Source organism: Rhinopithecus roxellana, chromosome 12, assembly GCF_007565055.1.
Source record: "Rhinopithecus roxellana isolate Shanxi Qingling chromosome 12, ASM756505v1, whole genome shotgun sequence".
In the NCBI taxonomy this organism is placed as follows: Eukaryota; Metazoa; Chordata; class Mammalia; order Primates; family Cercopithecidae; genus Rhinopithecus; species Rhinopithecus roxellana.
Window position 1 is genome coordinate 121933530 of NC_044560.1, and position 24190 is coordinate 121957719.

General features: G+C 38.5%; 1 protein-coding gene and 1 pseudogene across 1 annotated transcript in view; one reads left to right on the forward strand and one right to left on the reverse strand.

Moving 5' to 3' along the window:
* ZSWIM5 (zinc finger SWIM-type containing 5) overlaps nucleotides 1-24190 on the reverse strand; it is a 191331-nt gene that overhangs the window by 104037 nt on the left and 63104 nt on the right. The window lies entirely within an intron of this gene.
* LOC104678249 lies at nucleotides 22312-22648 on the forward strand (annotated as a pseudogene).

A 24190-nucleotide genomic window follows, 5' to 3' on the forward strand; every position in this document is an offset into this window, starting at 1 on the left:
GAGGGGGAGGTCGCAGTGAGCCGAGATTGCGCCACTGCACTCCAGCCTGGGTGACAGGGTAAAAACAACAACAACAAAAACCACACAGCAGTGCAAATTGACACTAATACGTTAATTATAGCTATCAACCTCAAACACACTCTCAATTTCTCATATCATTCCAATGATTTCCATATTCATTTCTCCATCTTACTCCACACGGGCTACTTCTTTCAAGGTATTGCTCTGTTGCCCAGGCTGGAGAGTGCAATGGTGTGACCATGGCTCAGTGCAGCCTTGACCTCCTGGGCTCAAGCAATCCTCCTGCCTCAGCATCCTTCCTGAGTAGCTGGGACCACAGGTGCATGCTACCATACCTGGCTAGTTTTTCTTTCTTTTCTTTTCTTTTCCTTTTCCTTTTCTTTTTTTCTTTTCTTTCTTTCTTCCTTTCCTTTCCTTTCTTTCTTTTTTTTTTTTTTGACGTAAGGGTCTCCCTATGTTGCCCAGGCTAGTGTTGAACTCCTGGACTCAAGTGATCCTCCTGCCTTGGCCTCTCAAAGTGCTGGGATTGTAAGTGTGAGTCGCCATGCCCAGCCCACAGGGGCTATTTCGTTCTCCACTACTCTCAAGCTTCCGACCTCCCCGACTTCCCATCTCACTTGTAACAAATGACATTACCTCATAGTTCACAGAGTAACAGAAGCAAGCCCCCAGCATTCTGCTTCTAAACCTATAAACTATTCTTCATCCCCAGCCCTCCTTTCATTTTTCTTCTTGTCAAAATAGATGCTTCCCTCTTAGTTAAGGCTAATTCTTCTACCTCTGCTCTGGATCCCATCACCTTTCATCTTTTTTTTTTTTTCTTTTGAGACAGAGTCTCGCTCTGTCACCCAGGCTGGAGTGCAGTGGCGCAATCTCGGCTCACTGCAAGCTCTGCCTCCCAGGTTCACGCCATTCTCCAGCCTCAGCCTCCCAACTAGCTGGGACTACAGGCGCCCGCCACCACGCCCAGCTAATTTTTTGTATTTTTTTAGTAGAGACGGGGTTTCACCATGTTAGCCAGGATGGTCTCGATCTCCTGACCTCGTGATCCACCTGCCTCAGCCTCCCAAAGTGCTAGGATTACAGGTGTGAGCCACAGAGCCCAGCCCACCTTTTGTCTTAATTCAACTCTTTGGATTATTTTTTCTCATACAGTAGTCAGTTTTCCTTATTCATTGGCTTCTTCTCAACAGTCCCCTCTGAAGGCTCTTATTCCTCTTACCTATCACTTTAATATTCCTCAGGATTCTGTCTTAAATCGCTGTCTCCTTTTATCCTCTCTCATGATCCCATGGCTTAAGTAACCACAAGTCTAGTCCAAACCCACGTAACCAACTTCATTATCTCTTGGATTTTCCGCAGGGACTTAGACTTAATGTGTATAAAACTTGACTCTTCTTCTTTACCCCAAACCTCTTTCTTTATCCACTCATTTATAGATAGGAATCTATTTTTCTTTTTGAGACAGGGTCTTGCTGTTGCCCAGGCTGGAGTGCAGTCGCACAATCATAGCTCACTGTAGCCTTGAATTTCTGGGCTCAAACGAGCCTCCTGCCTCAGTCTCTCAAGTAACTAGGACTACGGGTATGTGTCACCACACCCAGCTAATTTTTCCTTTGTAGAGACAGGGTCTCACTAAGTTGCCCAGTCTGGTCTACATGACGGGGCTCAAGTGATCCCCTCACCTCAGCCTCTTAAAGTGCTGAGATTAGAGGCATGAGCCACCACACCTGGCCAAGAATCATTCTTGATGCTTCCTTTTCCTAATCCTTGTCTTTCTCTGTCTATCCAAATTCCATTAATCTCTCTTAAACAGTTCAAATCTCATGAACTCCAAGATATCTTCCTTGATGATCTGAAATTACACTGATTTCTCACCCTGCTAAGCTGTTTGGCATCTATTATCTATAGTACACAATTAATTACATTCTGTCTTACTCATTAACTTATTTAATAGTTTTAAATAATATCAGTTTATTGAGGCTAATACCCAGAGAAACAGTATTATCCAGTGTTAAACAAAACAGGTTCTGAAATCAGACCTGGGTTCAAATGCTGACTCTGTCACTTAACAGCTATATGTCTTGAGAAAGCTGCTTGACCTCTCAGGACCGCAGCTTCTTCATATGTAAAATGGTGACAATAGTCTGCATTTCATGTCATTGTAAGGATTAAATAAACAAATGTATGCAAAACATTTAGACTAGTGCTTAACATATAGTAAACACTCAATGACAAGTAATGATAGTTAGAACTTATGTAACAGCCACTAGTAACTTCTTCTGGGAAGATGGAGTAGATATACTTTTTCCTATTCTTCCCATGAATACATCCAACAAACCCTGGAGATTATATACAAAACAAACATAAAAAGACTCTGAAAGGTGGAGGACAGAAGGCAGACTGGTTAGGAACTTCAGGACCCGAGGAATGACACAGTGAGGATTTCCCTGGGTTTTCTTTGTTTCATGTATCTCCGACTTGGAGGTGTGAAGTCTGCAACCAAGAAATGCCAACAGATGCAGACCAAAAAACACACAGAAAACCCCCCAAAATCCAACTCCAACAAAAAAGCCTGCTCTCTCTAGCTAAAGGGCAGCCTAGGAAGACAAAGGCACTTTTAGACAATAACAGTTCTACTCCAGACAAACAGCACAGAGAACACTGAAACCAAACCCCCACCAAGGCTGAGTGGGGAGCCTTCTATATCCATCAGGCTATATAACAAGGTGCCCCCTATGTCCTCCTCTCCCCGCTGCAATGGTGTCAGATGAAGCCCAGTGGAAAATCAGGACTTACACCACCCAGTGGTAACGAGGCCACCACCCTTCCACCCCTGGTGTCAGTGGAAGCCATGCAAGGAACAGTAATGAAGGATTCCTAATTCTCTAAGCATGGAGGGGGCTGAGTGGAGAACCAGACTTCTATCTCCACCTAGCAATAATGAGGCAGCTCCCTTCCTACCTTTGCCACAAGAGTGTCAGAGGAAACCAGCTAAAATGGAAGTTTAAATAAAATCCAGAGTCTTATAATATAATGCCCCAAATGTCCAGGTTTAAAATCACTCAATACACCAAGAACAATGAAAATCTCAACTTGAATTAAAAAAAGACAATAAATAGATATCAACACCAAAGTGACAGAGTTATTAGAATTTTGTAACAAAGATTTTAAAGTATCCATTATAAAAATGCTTCAATGAGTAATGACAACTGCATGTGAAAGAAATGAAAAAACAGAATCTCTCAGCAGAGAAACAGAAGATATAAAGAAGAACAAAGTGGAAATTTAAAAACTGAAAAATACAATAACTGGAAATAAAAAAATGTATGGACTCAACAGCAGATGGATGAAACAGAGAAAGAAATCAGTAAACTTGAAGACAGAACAACAGAAATTACCTAATCTGAAAAACCGAGAACAGACTAAAACAAAACAAAACAGAAAACACCAGAGTCTCAGGGACCTGTCAGGACTATAACAAAAGATCTAATGTCACTGGAATCCCAGAAGGGGAAAAAAAAGAGGGCAGAGCTGAAAAAATACTTAAAATAACGTCTGAAAACTCCCCAAATTTGGCAAAATACATAAAGCTATAGATTCAAGAAGCTGAGTAAACCCCAAAGAGAATTATATCCAAAGAAATCCACGTCAAGATACATCATAGTCAAACTTCTGAAAACTAAAGACAAGACAACCAAACAAGTAAACAAAATTCCAGACCTTAAAAGCAGCAAGATAAATAACACCTTACCTACAGGAGAAAACAATTCAAATGGTAGCAGATTTCTCATCAGAAACCATGCAGGCCAGAAGTAACACAGTATTTTTCAAGTGTTGAAAGAAAAAAACTATAAACCCAAAATTCTATCTCCAGTAACAACAAAAACAAAAACCCTTCAGAAATGAAGGCAAATCAAGACATTAAAACAAATCTGCTGTCTATCCTAAAAGAGTAGCTAAAGGAAGTTCCCCAAACAGAGGGGAAATGATAAAAGATATTTCAAAACACCAAGAAGAAAAAAGGCAGCAAACAAAAATATGAGTAAATTAAATAGGCTTTCCTTCTCCAATTGAGTTTTCTAAATTGTATTTGACACTTGGAAAAAAAATTATAACATTGTCTAATCTGCTTCTAAATGTATGTACAGAAAACATTTAAGCCAATTATAAATGGAGAAAGTAAAGAGATATAGAGAAAAGTAAGGTTTCTATACTTCACTTGAAGTGGTAAAATATCAACATCAAGTATATTACGATTAAATTATGTATATGGAACATAATAGCTAGCATAGCTATTATATAAAAACTGTAAAAAGAGATACACTACAAATGCTATAGACAGATCAAAATTGAATTCTAAAAAATGTTCAAGTAACAACCCACAGAAAAAGAAAGGCAAAAGAAAACGGAAACAGAAATCAGCAATAAACAGAAAACAACAAATAAAATGAAAGATATGTCAAAACATACATTAAATGAAAATGGTCTAAATATACCAACTAAAAGACAAGAGATTGGTAGAGCAGATATTTTAAAAACACGACCCAAGTATATCCTGTCTAGAAGGAGCTCACTTCAAATATAACAATACAGGTAAGATTGTAAAAGAAAGGAAAAAGATGTATCATGAAAACATTAATCAAAAGAAAGTAGGAGTAGTTATATTACCAGATGGACTTTAGAGCAAATAAAATTTTCAGAAAGTGAGGGACATTACATAATGAGAGAGTCAATTAACCCAGAAGACACAGCAATCCTACATTTGTATGAACCAACATGCTGCAAAACATGTTAAGCAAAATCTGACTGACCTGAAAAACGATACGGACAAATCCACAATACAGTTAATACCTCTCTCAAGAACTGACAGAACAACTGTACAGAAAATTAACAAGGAACAAGTATATAGAACTCAACAGTGCCATCAACCAAGAGAATTCAATTGATATTTATAAAACATCTCCTCCAGCAACAGCAGAATAAACACTGTTTTTCACATACTTGTGAAACATATGCCAAAATAGACCATTTCCAGGTAATGAGGCAAATTTCAATGAATTTAAAAGAATGAGAATAATAGTGTGTGTTATCTGACCATATTTTTTTTAAACAATCAAACTAGAAGTCAGTAACAGAAAGATAACAGGAAAATCACCCAACACTTGGAAACTAAACAGCATACTTCTAAATAATCCATGGGTCAAAGAAGTCTCAAGGAAAATGAAGAACATATACTAAACTGAATAAAAATGAAAACATAACACACAAAAATTTGTGGAATGCAGGTAGAGCAATGCTGAGAGGGAAACTGATAGCAGTAACTGCTTTATATTAAAAAAAAAAAAAAAAAAGGGCCACGCCTATAATCCCAGCACTTTGGGAGGCTGACACTGAGGGGAATCACGAGGTCAGGAGTTTGAGACCAGCCTGGCTAACATAGTGAAACCCTGTCTCTACTAAAAATACAAAAATTAGTCGGGCACGGTGGCAGGTGCCTATAATTCCAGCTACTAGGGAGGCTGCAGCAGGAGAATCGCTTAATCCTGGGAGGCAGAGATTGCGTCATTGCACTTCAGCCTGGGTAACAAAAGCAAAACTCTGTCTCAAAAAAAAAAAAAGGAAGGCCGGCACAGTGGCTCATGCCTACAATCCCAGCATTTTGGGAGGCCAAGGCAGGAGAATCGCTTGAGGCCAGGAGCTTGAGATCAGCTTGGGCAGCACAGTAATATCCTATCTCTACAAAAAATTTTAAAAATTAGCTGGGCGTGGTGGCAAGCGCTTGCACCCCTAGCTACTCTGGAGGCTGAGGTGGGAGGATCGCTCGAACCCAGGAGTTTGAGGTTACAGTGAGCCTTGATTGCACCACTGCACTCCAGGTTGGGTGACAGAGTGAGACCTTGTTTCAAAAATAATTTAATTAATTAAATTTTTAAAAAGTTTAAAAGGAAAAAAAATCTCAAATTAACATAAGTTCCACCTGAAAAATCTAGAAAAATTGAAATAAACCAAGCAGAAAGGAGGAAATAATAAAGATAAAGAGAAGAAATCCATGAAACTGAAAAAAAAAAAATCAATGAAACAAAAATCTGGTTCACTGAAAAAAATAAGTAAAACTGATAAACCTTTAGCAAGAATGACAAAGAAAAAAAGACACAATACCAACATGAGGAATGAAACAAGGAATATCACTACCAGCCCTGCAGACCTCAAAAGAATAATAAGTAAATACTATGAACAACTCTATGAACAAACACATTTGAGGACACAGATGAAAAGGAAAAAAAAAACAATTCCTTAGAAAGCACAAACTACCAAAACTCACCCAATAAGAAACATTAACTGAAACAGCCCTAACACTATCAAGAAAATTGAATTTATAATTTCAAAACTCCCAAGGGAAATCCCTGTGCCCAAATTGTTTTACTGGGAAATCCTACCAAAAATGTTCAAAAATGAATTAATGCTGGGCACAGTGGCTCTCACACCTGTAATCCCAGAATTTAGGGAGGCAGAAGCAGGAGGATAGCTTGAGCTCAGGAGTTCAACACCTACCTGGACAACATAGTGAAACTCTGTTCTCCACAAAAAGGAAAAAAAAAGAAAGACTTTATATCAATTCTACATAATCGCTTATATAAATGTAAGAGAAGAGAACACTCCCCAAATAATTTTATTAAAACAACAACAACAACTTGTTTTAAGAGGTGGGGTCTCGGCCGGGCGCGGTGGCTCAAGCCTGTAATCCCAGCACTTTGGGAGCCCGAGACGGGTGGATCACGAGGTCAGGAGATCGAGACCATCTTGGCTAACACGGTGAAACCCCGTCTCTACTAAAAAATACAAAAAAAACTAGCCGGGCGAGGTGGCAGGCGCCTGTAGTCCCAGCTACTCGGGAGGCTGAGGCAGAAGAATGGCGTAAACCCGGAAGGTGGAGCTTGCAGTGAGCTGAGATCCGGCCACTGCACTCCAGCCTGGGCGACAGAGCAAGACTCCGTCTCAAAAAAAAAAAAAAGAGGTGGGGTCTCACTCTGTCAACTATCCTGGAGTGAAATGGCACAATCACAGCTCACTACGGCCTGGAACTCCTGGGCTCAAGCAGCCCTACCGTTTCATTCTCCCAAGTAGCTGGGATTATAGGCACAAGACACTGTGACCAGCTGCCAAATCATTTTATTAAGCTACCTTTACCCTGATACCAAAACCAAAGACAGTACCAAGTAAGAAGACTAAGGATAAACATCCCTCATAATATGACACAAAAATCCTTAACAAAACATGAGCACTCAGAAGTCAACGATATATAAAAAGAATAGTATACCATGACCCAGTAGAATTCATTCCAGGTATGCAAGGTTGATATAATATTTGAAAATCAATCAATGCAATCCATCATATTAACAGGCTAAAAAAAAATCACCCAATAATCATAGAATCATATCAGTTGACACAGAAAAAGTATTTGGACAAAATTTAATACACATTAAATTCCTCAATTTGATACAGAGCATGTACAAACATACTTAATGGTGAAAGATTAAATGCTTTCCCCTAAGATAGGGAACAAGGCAAGATTCTGCTCTTTTTTTTTTTTTTTTTTTTTTTAAAGAGACAGGGTCTCATTCTGTCACCTAGGCTGGAGTGCTGTGCTGCCATCATAGTTCACTGCATCCTTGAACTCCCAGATTTAAGGGATCCTCCTGGGTAGCTGGGCCTACAGGTCCAGGGGCACACCACGATGCCAGGCTAATTTAAAAAAAATTTTTTTTTTAGCGATGGGGTCTTGCTTTGTTGCCCAGGCTGGTCTCAAACTCTTGGCCTCAAGACATCCTTCCACCTCAGCCTCCTGAAGTGCTAGGATTACAGGCTTGAGCCCTCACCACTCTTACTGTACAAAGCAGTGGTTAATCAGTGAGTTCAGTCAGGTCACATGACATAAGATAAACATATTAAAAATAAACTGTATTTCTATATACTAGTAATGAACATATAGAAACCCAAACTAAATAATATTTAGAGTCACTGAAAAAAAAGAAAAGATGAGGGAGGTATAAATCTAACAAAACATACAGAACTTTTATGCTGGAAACTATAAAATACTGGTGAAAGAAAACACAGATCTAAATAAATGAAGAGACATTCCATGTTCATATATTAGAAGACTCAATATAGTAAAGATGTCAATTCTTTCTAAATGCAATTTATGTAATTCCATCAAAATTCTAGAAAGACTTTTCTGCAGACATAGACAGCATAGACAAGATTATTCTAAAATTTATATGGAAAGTCAAAGGCATTTAAATACAGAAAAAGAAGAATAAGGTAGAAAGAAATAGTCTACACTCTTTCTTTCTCTCTCTCTTTCTTTGGCACCATCTTACTCTGTCATCACAGCTCACTGTGGCCTCAACCCCCTGGGCTCAAGCAATCCTCCCACCTCCAGCCTCCCAAATAGCTGTGACTACAGGCACACACCATGCCCAGCTAGTTTTCTGTTTGTTTGTTTAATTTTTGCAGAAACAGGGTCTCACTATGTTGCCCAGGCTGGTCTTGAACTCCTGGCCTCAAGCAATCCTCCCGCCTTGGCCTCCCAAAGTGCTGGGATTACAGGTGTGTGCCACCACGCCTGGCCCACTATTTTAAGAGTTGTTACAGAGGTACAGTAATTAAAACTATATAGCACTGGAGGGAGAGGCACATAAATCAATGGAATAGGGAATCCAAAAATAGACTCACATAAATGTGCCATAAACAAATATTTGTTTTAAAGTACGTTTGTTAATATTAGGGTCCATTCTTTATGTTGTATAGGTCTAAGAGTTTGATAAATGCATAATGTCATGTATCTACTATTACAGTATCATACAGAATAGTTTCACTGCCCCAAATGTCCCTAGTGCTCCACTTACTCATCCTTTCCCTACTACTACTCCCCAAACCTCTGGCAAACACTAGGTTTTTTTCTTTTTTTTACTATCTAAAGTTTTACCTTTTCCCAAATGTCATATACTTGGAATCATACAGTATGTAGCCTTTCTATACTGATTTCTTTCACTTAACAATATGCATTCAAAGTTCCTCCATGACTTCTCATGGCTTGACAGCTCTTTTTAGCACCTAAAAATATTCCATTGTCTGGAAATACCACAGATTAGTTACCCATTCACCTACTGACATCTTAATAATACTGAGTCTTCCTATCCATGATCATGAAACATCTTTCCCCTTATTTAGGTCTTCTTTGATTTCTTTCATCAGAGTTTTATACTTTTCCTCATATAGATCTTGCTTTTTTTTTTTTTTTTGAGACGGAGTCTCCCTCTGTTGCCCAGGCTGAAGTGCAATGGCACGATCTCGGCTCACTGCAAGCTCCAACTCCTGGGTTCATGTCATTCTCCTGCCTCAGCCCCATGAGTAGCTGGGACTACAGGCGCCCACCACCACATCCAGCTAATTTTTTGTATTTTAATAGAGACGGGGTTTCACCGTGTTAACCAGGATGGTCTAGATCTCGGACCTTGTGATCCACCCACCTCAGCCTCCCAAAGTGCTGGGATTACAGGTGTGAGCCACCGCGCCCGGCCAGATCTTGCCATTTTTTTTTAAGATTTATGTATGTTTCTCTTTCTTTTTTTGGTGGGGAGAAGTGCTAATATAAATAGTGTTGTTTTAAATTTCATATTCCAGTTGTTCATTGCTGACATATAGGAAAGCAATTGACTTTCATATATTTACCTGCTTCCTTCAACCTTGCTATAATCCTGATTTTTTACAAAGGTACAAAAGCAATATAATGGAGAGAAAATAAAGTCTTTTGAACAAATGATACAACTAAATGTCATAAATAGGCAAAAAATAATACAAGTAATACATAGGCAAAAAATAATACAAGTAATAAACTTTGACTTAAACTTCACACCTTACACAAAAATGAACTCAAAATGAATCACAGATTAAATGTAAAGCTATAGAAGTTTTAGAAGAAATAAAAGAAAATCTTCAGGATCAAGGGCTAAGTAAAGAGTTCCTAGACTTGACACCAAAAACATAATCCATAAAAGGAAAAATTTTTTTTTTTGAGAAGGAGTCCTGCTCTGTCACCCAGGCTGCAGTGCAGTGGTGTGATCTCAGCTCACTGCAACCTCTGCCTCCCAGGTTCAAGTGATTCTCCTGCCTCAGCCTCCTGAGTAGCTGGAATTACAGGTGCCTGTCACCATGCCTGGCTAATTTTTTTATTTTTAGTAGAGACGGGGTTTCGCCATGTTGGCCAGGCAGGTCTCGAACTCCTGACCTCAAGTGATCCACACGTCTTGGCCTCCCAAAGTGTTGGGATTACGGGCGTGGGCCACCATGCCCAGCCTCATAAAAGGAAATACTGTAAACTGGAGTTCGTCAAAATTACAAACTCTTGCTCTATTAAAGAACCTATTAATGGGACGAAAGGACAAGCTACAGACTGGGAGAAAATATCTGCAAACTAATTATCAAACAAAGGAACACTATTTATAATATACAAAGAACACTTAAAACTCAAAAACAAAAACAAACAAAAAAAACAACGCAATTAGCGAATGGGCAAAAGACATGGAGAGACATCTCACTAAAAAGGATAGACAGATGGCAAATGAAAAAGATGTTCAACGTAACAGGCCATTAGGGAAAAACAAATTAAAACCACAATGAGATACATTACAACACACCTATCAGAATGGCTAAAATTAAAAAAAAAAAAAAAATAGCAACACCACCAAACATTGAAGAGAATGCAGAAAAACTGAATCACTTATAAGTTGTTGGTGGAAATGTAAATTGGTACAGTGAACTGGAAAACAGATTTAGAGTGTCTTAAAAAATTAAACATACAACTAACGAATGACTTAGCAATTGCACTCCTGGGCATTCGGGAAAATTAAAACTGAACACATAAACCTGTTGAAAGCAACTTTATTCATTATTCATATTCATATTCAGCTAAAAACTGGAAGTCATTCAGATATCCTTCAGTGGGTGAACAGTTAAACTGTGTATACATTCATACCATGGAATACTACTCAACAATAAAAAAACATGCAACTGATAACACACAACAGCACCACGCAACTTAAAATCTCCAGAGAATTATGCTGAGTGAAAAGAGACAATCCCCCAAAGCTACATTATACCATTCCATCTATGTAACATTTACATTTTTGAAATGGTAAAATTATAGAAGAATTTGAAACCAGCCTCGTCAACATGGCGAAACCCAGTCTCCACTAAAAATACAAAAAATTAGCTGGGAACGGTGGTGTGTACCTGTAGTCCCAGCTACTTGGGAAGCTGAGGCACGAGAACCACTTAAACTCAAGAGGTGGAGGTTGCAGTGAGCCAAGACTGGGCCACCAAACTCCAGCCTGGGAGACAAAGCAAGACTCTGTCTCAAAAAAAAAATCACTATCACAATTAATCAATGATGACAGTAGCTACTAAAAGGTAGTACTATTATTACTGTTATTATTTTATGGATGACCAAACTGAAGTATAGAGCTGTTTGGTAACTTCTTACAATTAGTAGCTAACAAGTGACATAAAAGTTATATACAGTGTATGGAGAGAACATAAAGATGGGAGCAACTAATTTATATGCTAGGGTTGGGGGGGCAGTTGACACAAAATTTCACTGAATAACTGAATCTCGACAATATTAAGGAGTTGATCAGGTATTCTAAGCAGAAAGATCAAAAAATTTTATAATTTTATAATAAATTATATATAATTTTATAAAAATTTTATAATTTCACTATGTATATATGTAATTGCATATTACTATATATGTATATATGTACTTGTATATCAAAACATCATGTTGTATACATTAAATTTATACAACAAAAAATAAGAAAAAAACATGCAAATTTCACTGATGTGTGGTGAGAAGATGCTACTAAAAGAGATGTCATTCACAATAGCTTCCCTGGCTCTCAGTTTCCTCCCTCATAAAATAAGCAGTTAAGACAATGTTATCTCTGAAGTCCCTTCTAGTTCATACAGTCTATGATTCTATGCTGGTAGAACTGAAAGCTGAACAAATTCCTGGGACACTGCAGGCACAGTACTTTTCTCTATGCAATACTAGAATAACTCATGGGAAATGTGTCCCTGTGCCCTAAAAACAAGGATATAGCTACTGTCACTTACAAATTAAATAGCACTGTGATTCAAGTTAAAAAAGACTTAGGAGTTTGAGACATTGAACCGCCATTTATAATGTGTCTATGGGAAAATAACTTTTTTTTCTTTAAGATGAAAAGTTTATTTTGCTTTTTGCCTAGAAGCAAAAGTAGTGAAAATAAAAGTATAAAAATAAATACAATTTACATTAATGTAAATAAATAACTTTTAAACTAAATATGGCATACAAAGCAATTGTTTAAAAACTATCCATACTCTGTTCAAGTGTATTCTAAAATGTTTGTTAAGGAGAAAGGGAAAAGATGAGTCCTTTAAAAATATTAGACTCAGGCTTGGAAGGGGCTGTAGGTCTTGAGGAGAAAAGTTAATGAATAATCTTTTGTGTCTGATGCCAATTAGTGTTTATAACAGTTTCAAGGCTTCAAAGGATAGGAAGGGGTAGAGCAGAGTTCAAGAGAAAATTTCCATCCAGACTGGAAAAAGCAGCAGAGGGTAATCCCAGGAAAACAGTGCATATGTAAACAGAATCATTTCCTTTCTTTTTGGTTTAGACTGGAAAAAAGCATGATGCTGAAAGATAGTGGAAGGCAAGCAAAACCTGAGCTGGGAAGGAAAACAGAACGGAAATAGCTTCTAGTAGCCAGGTGCAGTGGCTCATGCCTGTAATGGCCAACCACTTTTATGTGAGATACTTCATATGAATAGAATCATACAATATTTGTCCTTTAGTGGTTGGCTATTTCGCTTAGCACAATGTCCTCAAGGTTCATCCACGTTGTAGCATATGACAGGAATTCTTTCTTTTTAAAGCCTCTATTATACATCATTGTATGTATATAACACCTTTTCTCCACTCATTCATCAGTGGACATTTGGGTTGTGTCTACCTCTTGTCTATTGTGAATAATGCTACAATGAACACGGGATTATTTTAAGATTCTGCTTTGAATTCTTTTGGATATATACTCAGAAATGGGATTGCTAGATCATATGGTAATTCTGTTTTTAGTTTTTTTTTTTTTTTTTGAGGAACCTTCATACTGTTTCCATAATGTAAAAATGCCATTTTACATTCCCACTCACAGTGCATGTGGGTTCCAATTTTTCTGCATCAGTCATAGAAACAGAAAGCATACAGCACTTTGGGAGGCCGAGTTGGGCGGATCACGAGGTCAGGAGATCGAGACCATCCTGGCTAACACGGTGAAACCCCGTCTCTACTAAAAATACAAAAAAATTAGCTGGGCATGTGGTGGGCGCCTGTAATCCCAGCTGCTCGGGAGGCTGAGGCGGGAGAATGGCATGAACTCAGGAGGCGGAGCTTGCAGTGAGCCGAGATCGCGCCACTGCACTCCATCCTGGGCGACAGAGCGAGACTCCATCTCAAAAAAAAAAAAAAAAAAAGAAACAGAAAGCATAAAAGGGGTTGCTAACAGATGAGGTAAGGGGAGAGGAAATTAGTGTTTAATGGGTATAGAGTTTCTGTTTTGCAAGATGAAAAAGTTCTAGAAAACTGTTGCATAACAATGTGAATATACTTAACACTACTGAACTTAAAAATGGTTAAGATGATAATGCTATGTGTTTTCTCTTAAAAAATACATTATGTCACACTGAAATTTTCTAATGGTTTAGCTTTATATAAACAACTGACTGCAATTGGTCAAATCTTCATTATCTACGCTTATGGGATGTCTTAACAGCCTGAACTGTGTGATTTACAGTCTCCAATTATACTCTGACATTTCTTGATTACTTTTGAAAAACTGTCTTTTATTTTCAAAGAGACACATGTCTACTAAAGATTTAAGATTAGTGAATTTAATAATCCTGATAAGAAAACTGAAAATAAGACTATAAGCCATTTTTTTATTTGACTTTTAATCTTCCATTATCAGAACAAACCAATTCTCATTGTCCCCTGGATACATCTACTCCTCCCATTCACCTACTTCCTAATGGTAGAAAATTTTCAGGATTTTTTAGTTGTACAGCTGTCCAACTTAGAACGACTTCTCAATGTGTGAAGTCTTTTTTTTTTTTTTTTTTTGAGATGGTGTCTCACTCTGTCACCCAGGCTGGAGTGCAGTGGCGTGACGTAGGCTCACTACAACCTCCACCTCATGGACTCAAGTGATCCTCCCATCTCAGCCTCCCGAGTAGCTAGGACCACAGGCATGCCCCATCACGCCTGGCTAATTTTTCTATTTTTGGTAGAGATGGGGCTTCTCCATGTTGCCCAGGCTGGTCTCGAACTCCTGAGCTCAAAGGATCCACCTGCCTCAGTCTCCCAAAGTGCCAGGATTACAGGCATGAGCCAACATGCCCAGCCTCAATTTGTGAAGTCTTAGTAGGGCTTTTTATTATTTAGAAAACCTTGAAATATTGAAGTTCACAATGGACCATTAAAAACTAACACTTCCTTTCAGCCATCTACATTGATCTTAAATCCATAATTTATTTCATATATTAAATAATACATCAAATTCATAAATATAATTTATCATGGTTGTAAAATTTCATAGCGAAAATAAAAGCAACTGGGAATATAAGTGTGAGCCACCGCATCCGGCCAATTTGGGTTTTCTTTAACTTTTTAATCCCTTTTTTTTGCTCCTACTACAGACATCAAGGGTCTTCCTTAATGACTTTAACATATACATCTGATAAGTACAATATCTGGATTTCCTGGGCCTGTTTCTCTTGTCTTTTTTTGTTTTCCCTCTTGGTGTTTAGTCAAATCTTGTCAGTTTGCATAACTGGTTATTTTTTACTGAGTTTCAGTTATAGTATATGGAAAACTGTAGAAATAACCTGAGGCTCTGGAACATGTTATCTTCCTTCAGAAATTTACTTTTCTTATTTGACAGGTAATTAAGCTAAAGGAAGATTGCTTTAAGCAGGATCAAGATGACAAAAATTAGGTTTCAGCCATTTTGAATACTAGTCTATTTTTGGCTCACCCTTACTGCTAGGGTATAATTCTTCAGGGTTCCAATAAAAAGCCTGGGGTGTTTACCAGGGCCTCTCCTCCTTAGAGCTCTCCGCACTTTGCCCTTCTAGCTCCACAAGACTGCTGAAAACCCTATTCAGTTTCTCAGCCTCTTATCCTTGCTAATTTTGTAAACAGCAATCACCTTGAGTGGTCCTAAATGTTGGGCTCACCTCTCTCAGCTTTTCCCTTCTACCAGATCTTAGCCTCACAAATTCTCATTGCCTTGGTATTTTCTGATGCCTTCAGATTTTTTTATTTTTTAGACACAGGGTCTCACTGTGTCGGCCAGGCTAGCGTGCAAAGGTGCAATCATAGCTCATTGGGGCCAAGTGATTCCCCTGCCTCAGCCTCCCAAGTAGCTGGAACTCCAGGCATACACCACCATGCCCAGCTAATTTTTTTTATTTTTTGAAAAGAGAGGGTCTTGCTATGTTGCCCAGGCTGGTTTTGAACTCCTGGCTTCAAGTGATCCTCCTGCCGTGGCCTCCCAAAGCATTGGGATTGCAGGCAGAAGCCACAGCACCTAATCCAAACAGATTTTTAAAAATATTTATCCAGCCCTTGTGGACCTTCTATTTTAGTAGAAGAAAGGTGATAAACAAAAAATAAGTAAATTGGAGTATATTAGAAGACAAGTGCTATAGAAAAAAAAAAAAGTAGATCAAGGTTGGGTATAAAGGGCTAGAAGGTAAATTGTAATTTTAAATATGGTGGACAGGGTAGGCCTTCCTCATGAGAAGGTAACAACTAAGCAAAAACTTGAAGAAGATGAGGGATTTGCCCATGTGAATATCTGAGTCAAAAACTTTACAAGCTGAGGCAACAGACAATATAAAGATCCAAAGACAGGAACGTGCCTGGCATGTTCAAAGAATAGCAAGGAGGACATTATGATTGGTGCAAGATGAGCTAGTAGGACAGTAAAAGAGAAGTTAGAGGAGTAACGCAGGGAAGGGTGACAGATTAGTTGGAGTCTCGTAAACTACTGTATGGAATTTGGCTTTTACTCTAAGTTAAATGAGGAACCTTTGCAGCATTTTAAGCAGACTACTATCATCCTGGCTGCTGTGTTGAGAATATACTGTACTGAGGCAAGAGTAGGAACAGGGAGGCCAGTTACATGGCTATTGTAAATAAATCACGGGAGAGATCACATTGGCCTGAACTAGGGTGGTAATGGTGGAAAGTGTTGGAAGCAGTTCCTCCAACACTGGGGTTTACTTTCTTACCAATCCCATTTCTATGAAACTGCCTAAATATGTATCTCCACAAATAGGAAACATGCACAAGTGACCCCTAACAACATGGGATTGAACAACATGGGTCAACTTATACAAGGATTTTTTTTCAACCAAACATAAACAGAAAATACAGTATTCCTGAAAATTTTTAAAAAATGAAAAGAAAGGCTGGGCACGGGGGTTCACACCTGTAATCCCAGCACTTTGGGAGGCCGAGGTGGGTGGATCACCTGAGGTCAGGAGTTCCAGACCAGCCTGGCCAACATAGTGAAACCCCTCATCTCTACTAAAAATACAAAAATTAGCCGGGTATGGTGGTGTGTGCCTGTAGTCCCAGTTACTCCGGAGGCTGAGGCAGGAGAATCGCCTGAACCCAGAAGAAGGAGGTTACAGTGAGCTGAGACCACGCCATTGCACTCCAGCCTGGGCGACAAGAGTGAAATCTATCTCAAAAAAAAAAAAAAAAAAAAAAGGAAAGAGAAAAGAAAATACAGTATTCATGAGACTTGCAACCCACACATATGGGAGGTCAACTTTTCAAATAAGCAGGTTCCACAGGGCTGACTATGGGACATGAGGATAGAGGCTTCATTATACAGGCATGACTGATTAAATCATTGGCCACTGATGACTAGCTCAAAACGCAACCCCTCTCCCCTCCCCAGGGAGGTCAGGGGGTCGGGTGGAGTGAAGGTTCCAAACCACTAATCTCATGAGTGATTCACCTGGCAACCAGCTCCTATCCTTACTAACATTAACTCACATGTAGATGACAAGGGCTTATTATGAAAAGCTGAAATAATTCATCAATAGCAGAAATTTCTTTTCTCCTTTTTTTTTGTTTTTTGAGACTGATTCTTGCTCTATTGCCCAGGCTGGAGTGCAGTGGAACAATCTCAGCTCACTGCAACCTCCACCTCCTGGGTTTAAGCAATTCTCCTGCCTCAGCCTCCCGAGTAGCTGGGATTACAAGCACCTGCCACCATGCCCGGCTAATTTTTGCATTTTTTAGTAGAAACAGGGTTTCACCACACTGGCCAGGCTGCTCTCAAATTCCTGACCTCAAATGGTTCACCTGCCTCAGCCTCCCAAAGTGCTGGGATTACAGGTGTGAGCCACTGCACTGGCCCTTTGTCCCTTTTTTTAAGAGACACAGTCTCACTCTGTTACCCAGGCTGTGGTGCCATGGCTCAATCACGGTACATAGCAGCCTTGACCTCTGGGTTCAAGTGATCTTCCTACCTCAGCCTCCCTACTAGCTGGGACTACAGATGCATGCTACCATGGTGGCTAATTTCTTTTTCTTTTCTTTTCTTCCCTTTCCCCTCCTTTCCTTTCATTTCCTTTCTTTCTCTCTCTCTTTCTCTTTCTCTTTCTCTCTCTCTCCTTCTCTCCCTCCCTCCCCTCTCCCTCCCTCTCCTTCTCTCTTTTTTTTTTGTAAAGACAGAGTCTCAAGCAATCTTCCCATCTTGGCCACCCAAAGTGCTGGGATTACGGCATGAGCCACCATGCCCGGCTTCAAACTCCTGGGCTCAAGTAATCCCCCCTCCTGCCTGAGCCTCCTGAGTAGCTGAGACTACAGGTATATGCCACCATGCCCAGCTAATCTTTTCTTTCCTTTTTCTTTCTTTCTTTTCTTTTCTTTCCTTCTTTTGCTTTCTTCCTTTTTTTTTTTTTTTTTTTTTTTTTTGGTAGAGACAGGGTCTTGCTTTGTTGCCCAGGCTGGTCTCAAACTCCTGAACTCAAGTGATCCTCCCACCTCAGCCTCCCAAAATTCTAGGATTACAGGTGTGAGACATCCTGCCCAGCAACAGCAGAAATTTTAAATGAAGTCCTTCAGGTGGAAGGAAATAATACCAAATGAAAAATATGCATTTGCACATAAAAATGAAGAACACTGGAAACAGTCGCAATGTAGATAAATTCAAATGACTTCATTCATTATTTAAATCTCCTGAAAACACAGCTATTAAAAGAAAAACAATAACAATGTATTTTAAGGTTTACATTTTGTATAAAAGTAAATGTGTGAAAACATTAGCACAAAGGCTGGTAGAGAAGAAATGGAAGTATGCTGTGATAAGGTACTAATACTATTAGTGAAATAGTACAGTATCACTTGAAAGTAGATGTTGCTGAAGGTACAACTAAAGGTTGGCAAACTACAGCCTGCAGGCCAGATCTGACCTGCCACCTGTTTCTGTAAATAAAGTTTTATTGGGATACAGCCATAGTTATTCATTTATCTATTGTTTATGGCTGCTTTTGTGCAACAATGGCAGAATTGTAGTTGCAACAGATAGTGTGATCTACAAAACCTATAACATTTAGGCTATCTGGACATTTATAGAAAAAGTTTGCTGATCTCTGGTATATACTATACACTCTCAAATAAGCACAAAAAGATACAGCTAATATGCCAACAAAGGAGATAAAATGGAATCATAAAAGATAATCAAAAAGGAGGCAGAAAAATAAAAAGAAGAGAACAAACAGCAGATGACAAACAGAAAACAAATAGCAAGATGGTAGATTTAAACACAACTATATCAACAACCATGTTAAATGTAAGCAGACTAAACAGCCTAATAAAAAAGGCAGAGATTATTACATTGGATAAAAAGGCAAGATCCGATCATACACTGCCCACAACAAGCTCATTTAAAATATAAAGACATAAATAGGTTAAAAAGATTAGGCTGCTAGAGATGGATAAGATGGAGTAAGCACACTTTACTCTCTCTCCCCCACAGAAGGCAGCTTTCAAACCTGGAAAGAATGTATGAAGTAGTATTTGAAGATGCTGAAAAGTCATTAGTAGCAGACAGACTGGGAAAGGAGACCAGAATTTGAAGTACCACTAAACCAGCAGCGAGTTTATCCTTTTATTTCCCTCTAGTATACCCAGCCTGAATTCAACACATTCAAAAGCCCAGTAGTGATCACTAGGTGCATACAGAGAGAGATCCAGGAAAAGCCTCTCAAAGAATGGGAAAGAGAACTCCTCATACTCAGAGAGTGTGAAAAATCCCCCATTTTTTCCACTTTCTTTTCTCCATCTTCTCACATCCCAACCTCCGGGCAATCCTATAGTGATGGCAGTGAAAGCAGCAGCAGCAGCTGCACCAGTAGCAACAGGAATCATCAGAAGTCAAAATTCTGAAAAAGGGAGACTTTCCTCTCTTTTGGTGAAGCAGTAGTTTTAAGAGGATGAGGCCAATTCTCACTTTGTCTTTTTCCATTTTCCTGCTGCTTGGACCTAGATATGCAAGTATACATCAGAAAGGGGTAACTGTTCTAAGTTTCTGGTGAGAGAACAGAAAAGGATTCTGTTCCTCAGGGAACCAGAAAGTACTAGGGAGATCAAGAAGATGAAGAACAGAGATGAAGAACTCAGGAGAGCAAGCCCATAAACTGGTTTATGAACTTCTGGCCCCAGCCCAAGTAGAGAAATGTAGATCTGTCCAATTCAGCATATAATAAACAGAAGTGACATTCACTGGAATTGTAGGCTATAGCAGCCAGGTTGAAACTTGCGGTCTGAACCCAACCAGATAGACTGCCTACTAAAACAACAACTATCAATATACTCCATAAGATTTATCAGAAACCAGCTGACTACAAAAAAACTCACTTCAAATATAATGACATAGGTAGACCAAAACAATTAAATGTTTACACATAGAAAATATATGTACCATGTAAACACTAATCAAAACAAAACTGGAATGTTTATAGTAATATGAGACAAAGTAGACTCTGAACACACAAAAAAACAACACAGATAAAGAAGAATATCATGTAACAATAAAAGGGTCAGGCAGTAATCCCACGGTGGCTGGGATTTTGTCTCATATTACTATATGAGAGGTGGGTGTATTGCTTGAGCCCAGGAGTTCTAGACCAGCCAAGGCAACATGGTGAAACCTCATCTCTACAAAAACTACAAAAATTAGCCAGCCATGGTTGTGCATGTCTGTGGTCCCAGCTACTCAGGAGAACAAAGTAAGAGGATCACTTGAGCCCAGGCAAGTTGAGGCTGCAGTGAGCCGAGATCGCACCACTGCACTCCAGCCTAGGTGACAAAGTGAGACCCTGTCTCAAAAAAATTAATAAATAAAAATAATTATTAGAGATAACTACACATACAAATTGGACAACTTTAATGAAATGAACTGATTTTTCACAAACTCAAACTACCAACATTCACCAAAGATTAAACAGATATCTGAATAGTCTTTTTGTTTTTTGTTGTTGTTTTGAGATAAGGTCTTACTCTGTCACCTAGGCTAGAGAATACAGTGGCACAATCATGGCTCACTGCAGTCTTGACATCCCAGGCTGAGAAGATCCTCCCAACTTGGTCTCCTAGTAGCTTGGACCACAGGTGCATGCTACCATGCCTGGCTAATTTTTTGTACTTTTTGTAGAGATGGAGTTTTGCCACGTTGCCCAAGCTGGTCTCAAACTCCTGGACTCAAGCAACTGGGATTACAGGTATGAGCCATGGTGCCTGGCCAATAGTTCTATATTTACAAGAGAAATTGAATATGTGGCCAAAAACTTTCTGAAAAATAAATCTCCAGTGACAGATGGTTTCACAGGTAAATTCTTCCAAATATTTAAAGAAGAAATAATACCAATTTTATAAAATTTCATCCAGAAAAAAGAAAGAGGAATACTTCCAAACTCATTTCATGATCCCAACACTACTCTGTACTAAAACCAGACAATAACAGTATTTAAAAAAAAAAAAAAAGACAAGGAAGAAAACCACAGACTGTTGGACACAGTGGCTCAAATCTATAATCCCAGCACTTTGGGAGGCCGAGGTGGGCAGGTCGTACAAGCCCAGGAGTTTGAGACCAGCCTGGGCAACATGGTGAAACCCTGACTCTACCAAAAAAAAAAAAAAAAATTAGCTGGGTGTGGTGCATGCCTATGGTCCCAGCTACTTGAGAGGCTGAAGTGGGAAGATTGCTTATACCTGGGAGGCAGAAGTTACAACGAGTTGAGATTGCACTACTGCACTCCAGCCTGGGCAATAGAGTGAGACTCTGTCTCAAAATAAAAAAAGAAGAAGAAAAGAAAACACAGACCAATATTTTCCATGAAGACAGACACAAAAATTCTCAACAAAATATCAGCATACCAACTCCACAAACATATACAAAAAATAATATACCACAACAAAGTGGGCTTTCTTTTGTGAATGCAAAGCTGGTTCAATATTTGAAAAGTAATTTATGTAATCTACCATATTAACAGTCTAAAGAAGAAAAAGCATATGATCATACAATTTGACACAGAAAAAAGGATTTGACAAAATACAACATCTGCTCATGACTAAAAACAACAGCAACAACAAAACTCCTAGCAAACCTAGAATGGAAGTAAATTTCTTCAACCTGATAAAGGGTATCTACAAAAATCCTCCATCGTACAAAATACTAAATGTTGAAAGACTCAATGCCTTCTTCCTAATATCAGGAGTAAAGCAATCATGTACATTCTCCCCATTCCTATTCAACATTGTACTGAAAATCTTAGCTGGTGCAACACAGGAAGAAAACGTAATAAAAATAAACGGATTGGAAAGGAAGATATAAAACTGTCCTTATTCAAAAATAACATGATTGTCTACCTAGAAACTCCCAAGGAATTTACTAAAAAGTGCATTTAGCAAGGACTCAGTTACAAGATCATCATACAAAAACCAAACATATTTCTTTATGCTAGCAATATACAAATACAAACATAAAATTTTAAAAAACCAATTATAATAACTTCAAAAAGTAAAATATTTAGGTATAAGTCTAACAAAACATGTAGGCATCTATAGACTGAAAACTATAAAACAGTGATGAGGGAAAGGGTGCAGGGTTTGAAACATGGCGGACGACGTAGACCAGCAACAAACTACCAACACTGTAGAGGAGCCCCTGGATCTTATCAGGCTCAGCCTAGATGAGCGAACTTATGTGAAGATGAGAAATGACCGAGAGCTTCGAGGCAGATTACATGCTTATGATCAACATTTAAATATGATCTTGGGAGACGTGGAAGAAACTGTGAACTACTACAGAAATTGATGAAGAAACATATGAAGAGATATATAAATCAACGAAACAGAATATTCCAATGCTCTTTGTCCGGGGAGATGGCATTGTCCTGGTTGCCCCTCCACTGAGAGTTGGCTGAAACAAATAATTTGTCCTGTATGGAAAACAGAAGACTTTGTACAGTGGCCTTTCTAAATGTACAAAACATTCGAAAGAGAAACCTGCATACATTTTGATATTAAGAAATAATTTTGGGGATTCTTCCACGCCTGCAATGAGTTGATTTGCAGATAACTCACAACTTCTTAAGTGAAATGGTATTTTCATTTTTCTTAAACTCTTCCAATAAATATGACCACCAAGATGAAAAAAAAAAAAAAAAAAAAAAAAACCGGGATGAAAGAAATCCAGGAAGACCTAAATAAATAGAGAGATATACTGTGTTCGCAGATTGAGGACTCAATACAGTGAAGATTTCAATTTTCCTAAAATTGATATATAGGTTTAATGCAATATCAGTCAAAATCTCAGATTTCTTAAAATACAGACAAGGTAATTTTAAAATTTATACAGAAAGGCAAAGGAACTGGAAGAGCTAAAATAATTCTGAAAGGGAAGAATAAAGTTAGAGGAACCACATGAACTTTAAGAAATACTATAAAGCAGCCAGGCATGGTGGTTTAAGCCTATAATCCCAACACTTTGGGAGGCTGAGGCAGGAGGATTATTTGAGACCAGGAGTTCGAGACTAGCAACGGCAGTATCACGAAATCTTGTCTCTAGAAAACAAAAAAGAAAAAATTGCTGGCCATGATGGTGCACAACTGTTGTGTCCCAGCTCCTTGGGAGGTTGAGACAGGAGGTTTGCTTGAGCCCAGGAGTTTGAGGCTGCAAGTGAGCTATGATTGTGCCACTGGATTCCAGCCTGGGCTAACAGCGTGAGACCCTATCTCCACACAAATATGGCCAATCGATTTTGAAAAAGAAATAAAATCAATTCAATGAAGAGAGGACAATCTTTTTAATATATAGGATTGGACACTGAACACTAAACATTGAACATCAATATACAAAATGAATAAACAAACCTCAATCTAAACCTCACATTTTGTACAAAAATGTATAAAATGTTTAGAATAAAACACAGCAGAATATCTTTGTGACCTGGGATTAGGCAAAGAGTTTTTATACACGTCACCAAAAGCAGAATCCATAAAAGAAGAAACTGGTAAGTTGGACTTTATTAATATCAAAAACTCTTGCTCTAGCAAAAACGCTATTAAAATGTTGAAGAAACAAGCCACAGACTGGGAGAAAATATTTGCAAGACACATATCCAATAAAGGACTTGCATCTAGGATATATAACGAACTCTAAAAACTAAAAGTAAGAATATGAACAAGTAAATTTAAAAATAGGCAAAAGATGTGGGTACTACTCTGAAGAGAATATACAAATGGCAAATAAGTACATGAAAAAATGTTCAGCATCATTAGCTCTTAGAAAAATGCAAATTAAAATCATTATGAAATATTACTACATACCTATGAAAATGAGTAAAATAAAAAATATTGGCAATACCAAGTGCTGATGAAGATGCAGAACCAGAACTGTCACGCTTTGCTGGCATGAATACAAAATGGTACAGGCACTCTGGAAAAGCATTTGTCAGTTTCTTAAGTTAAATATACACTTGCTTA